This window comes from Austrofundulus limnaeus, unplaced genomic scaffold, assembly GCF_001266775.1.
Source record: "Austrofundulus limnaeus strain Quisiro unplaced genomic scaffold, Austrofundulus_limnaeus-1.0 Scaffold1039, whole genome shotgun sequence".
Taxonomy (NCBI): Eukaryota; Metazoa; Chordata; class Actinopteri; order Cyprinodontiformes; family Rivulidae; genus Austrofundulus; species Austrofundulus limnaeus.
Genome location: NW_013953441.1, coordinates 38,579 through 39,198, shown reverse-complemented (window position 1 = coordinate 39,198; position 620 = coordinate 38,579). Strand labels below are relative to the sequence as shown.

Genomic DNA, 620 nt, shown 5'->3' with positions numbered 1-620 from the left:
AATTAATATTAATTAATTTATGCAAAAAATATATTTTCAAACTATTTATTGGCAAATTTAGTCTAATAATTGAAAACATGGATGAAATATGAAACAAATAAAATAAAACACATACAAAGCAGAACACAGCTAAATGTATCAAAAGTATGTCTGTGTGATATTAGAATTTTCTGAGACAATGAATTTTGGTTTTTCATTTTTCTTCCAGTAAGAGGTTTTTATTTAATAGAATTTTTGGACCAAAAATATCACAACATATTGCCTTGGTTACAGTAGTAGTTAAGTTCTGGTTCAGGTTAGTGTTAACGATAGACCAGTAATGTTTAATTTTACTTGTTAGGTTTAGAGGTATGTTGTGTACTATGTTCTTGGTCAGGTTAGGGTTAACTATAGATCAGTAATGGTTAATTTTACTTGTTAGGTTTAGAGGTATGTTGTGTACTATGTTCTTGGTCAGGTTAGGGTTAACTATAGATCAGTAATGGTTAATTTTACTTGTTAGGTTTAGAGGTATGTTGTGTACTATGTTCTGGTTCAAGTTAGTGTTAACTATAGACCAGTAATGTTTAATTTTACTTGTTAGGTTTAGAGGTATGTTGTGTACTATGTTCTTGGTCAGG

The 620-nt window shown here is 29.0% G+C and overlaps 1 protein-coding gene across 1 annotated transcript in view; it reads left to right on the top strand.

Annotated features, from left to right (window-relative positions):
- Window positions 1–620, top strand: part of cat (catalase) — a gene marked incomplete in the record, with an annotated part of 27,649 nt that overhangs the window by 22,428 nt on the left and 4,601 nt on the right.